This window comes from Teleopsis dalmanni, chromosome 2 (assembly GCF_002237135.1).
Source record: "Teleopsis dalmanni isolate 2A chromosome 2, ASM223713v2, whole genome shotgun sequence".
NCBI classification, from domain to species: domain Eukaryota; kingdom Metazoa; phylum Arthropoda; class Insecta; order Diptera; family Diopsidae; genus Teleopsis; species Teleopsis dalmanni.
This window is the reverse complement of record NC_051847.1, coordinates 232563793-232567480: the sequence shown is the minus strand read 5'-3', so window position 1 is coordinate 232567480 and position 3688 is coordinate 232563793.

The following is a 3688-nucleotide window of genomic DNA, read 5'->3' as shown; positions in this document are numbered from 1 at the left end:
AATCTCTTTACCTCTTCTCATCTTTGTGATAGTCAAAACAAAGTCTATTGTATTGAAAGTACTCATTAAAGTTAATTTGGCATTATATAGTAGCTTATCTTTACTGCTACAGTAGCTCCTGATCGATATTTATTTTTTGTATCCATTTGAAGTAACTTGTTCCACCAATTTTGTTATTAAAGGAAGGTTCTAATGAAATAGTTAAACACATATATACAAAGCTTCTTAAGGTAACTGAAGCTTTTATACTTTTAAAGACAATTTATAAAAATACCTATGAATTGATTGATGTTGTACCAATATGAATTTAATGAAATATAAGACAGTTAAGTTTTTCTAATATATTATTATAACGAAGATGAGATATTCTATGATTATTCAGTTGAGTTCACCTGAAAAATTGATTAGATTTTATTAAAACCATCATTTATGATATCTTAAATGAAACTGTATCCATTATGAAAAAATAATATGGAACAGTAAAAAATATAAAGGTAAAATATAAAGTTTACTCATGTATTCTTTATGTCTATAACTAACAGCAATAAAAATTTTACCAAATGGTATAAATATCTAAATAAATATTAATACCTTAAGCAAAAGGGATAATTTTTCTAACTATTACTAACTTGAGAGTAATACATCGAAGAAGAGTTTACACTTTTTATTCTTTGTTCATATAGGGGCATATTGAGGTTGTTGAGATTATATTAATGCAACTCAGACAATGTAAGAGAGCATATAAATCATATTTACTTTTGATATTTACTCTTGATAGGTCACTTCGATTTGTTCAGTTAAATCGTCTGTCAATTCAAATACAGATAGAAACGATTTTGATTTATTTACATATGTAAATAATCTTTCACATAGTGACCACTTGAAATCATAGGTTGATGAAGGTGAAATATGAAAGAAATATATTAACTATATTATGTGACGTCTATACAAAATTTAAATCCATTGATTTGAAACTTTGGCAGCTTAAATTGGATATTGTTATTTACTTAGCTTTAAAGTTAAAACTAGAAAACTTTTTTATCTATGAGAGTCATTATTATAAAAGTAATATATATCAAAATACTAAATAAATTTGGTATTTGTGTGTTCGAATTTTTTAAAAAGTTTATAGTCCGAATATAATGTAGTCCAAACAAATTATATATGGACTATAAACTAATTAAAAAATTCGAATATTTTGTAAGACCAATGACGATAAGTTATTTTGTAATTAATAATCTAATTTCAAGTGAACACAATTTGTGGGAACTGTTATTATAGGCCTTTTCGGTGGCTCGCAAGTTTGGCAAAAAACAACGTATGTGTACTGACCAAGCACATTGGCCAGTAAAAAAAAAGTGTTACGCAATAAGCGAACTATTGTGAACCTTGATTGGAACTGCCAACGAATATTGCAATCATATGTAAAAATTATATGTAAACAAAAGTTCAAATAAAATTCAAAAATTTCATAAATTTGAAAATCGGAAAAAAGAAAAAAATTTCCGTATTTTATTTTGAAATTTTCAACATTTTTTTTCTTTTTAATTTTGTATTCAATTTAATTTTCAATTTGTTTATTTTATATTTTTATACACAATGTAATTTGCTTGCATTATGCTATTTTTGCTATTTGTCAAAACACAACATTTGACAGATTGCAACAGTGACGCCAATGTCTCACGTAGCGAATATATGCCAGCATGCATTTTATATCACACTAGCAAGCCACCAAAAGGGCCTACTATTCATTTTTTGTGACTAAAAGAATTTTTCTTTTTTGATGCTGGATAATGCCTTATTCTTTATATTAAATTTGTTCTATACAAAATTTGACAATAGGTCTTTTTTTTTTAAGCATATCAGGTTATTTTAAAAATAGTTATTTAGTATAACTTTTTTGAAATCACTTAACTAATAAGCAACTCAAATCGCATGGTTGCCGCGACTAAAAATTCGTCCATTGTGAACGAAATTTTCAGTTAACTGTCACCTGGCAACATATATTTGACAAATAATACTCAATTCTTTTTAATTTACTACTTTTTTCTGTAAACATTTATTCACAAGCATTTAAAAAATAAAATATTTATACTCATAACTGCAAAGAATTATTATTCATTTTCGAAATTTTAATTTTAAGTTTTATTACGTGTTTAACATATATAAGCCCAACAAAATTTCCAGTTTTTTCAGAGTTGCCGTCAAAAGTAGTCCTTATTTCATGTTGATCTTTTGTGATATGCTTACAAAAGAAGCAGCCTTATACCTAATACATTTTTACATGATTCGACTATGGTTTCCGTTATCGGTCGAATGGATGACACACATATTTTTTGAAAATATTTTCACTCTAATTAAATATTTTTCAAAGGTGTGTTCTATTGCATTTTTATTTAATAATTTTAAAATAAACAAAATTGAAATTCGTAGAATTCATCCAAAAAGGAATATTTTCAATAAATGAAAACCTGTGGGATAATATTTAATTGAAGCCTACGTTGGTTGCAATCATGCTTACAAACAAGTGTCTATGTATTTGCCTAGTATATTCTATTTTAATTTTATGTATTTAAAAAATAAATTTAAAATTGGTAAAAATAGAAAAAATTAATTTGTAAAATGACATAAAAAAAATAAAATGGTATACGCATAAACACAATTGATATGCTTGTATATATACCAAAATTCCTATATATTGTACATATACATATATTTGTTGGTGATATTGTGAGATAAAATAAATAATTTATGTACACCATTATGTATTTGTGTATATAAGTTTGTTTTACCAATTTTAGTTGAACTAAACGAGCAAAATAAAACCACAAAATGTTGTTAAATTTATTCCTAACAAAAGGACTAATTTTAAAAACAACGTACATGTGCAAATACAGAAATTTATTGAGCCAAAAAACCCCTGAAGTATTTCGTATGCCTTTTCTGGCGGTTTTTGTGCGGTAATTTACGCTTGATTTGATTTGGAGATGTGAATATGTTACAAATGTTTTTATGTCTCGCACACATCCAGACATTCTGGAAATTGGGCTTATGTGCCATATTCTTTTTAAACACATAAATATCTATCTCTCTATATTATTTGTATCGAAACATCAAAAAACTGCTCATATTTATTTGCTTTCGAAGTAAGCAAATGTTGGCACAAGTTAATTTGAGTGGAAATCAAAATCATGTTTCGCATACAAACAAAATAAAATAACTCATACGACATGAGTGCCTGAATAAAAAGACAGTTTGCTTTCAATGTAGAACAAAAAGCGTTTCTTTTAATTCTTAAATTCATTGATTTTTCACAACTTTATATTAAGTTTAAATTAAAGCATTTGAACGACAAATTGTTGTAATCAACGTACAACATAAAGTTATGATAGTTGTCACTTTTCACAAGTAGAAGCCAAACATTTCTAGGAAATTTTGATGATATTTTGTTTTATGAAATGATGCATTTAGTAACAGTTTTCTACTGTACTGACGAAACCCAAGAACAAAGTAAGTTCTCTAAGGTGTCACTGATATATCCAAAAATAAATCTTATCGAAGAAAAAAGCAGTAAACAGAGAGAATATAAAACTCAAGAAATGAAATTCCGGCATATAATGTGTTATTTAAAAGCATATCGCAAAAGAACAAATAAAAGAAGCACTATTTTCGATGGCAACTCTGGACA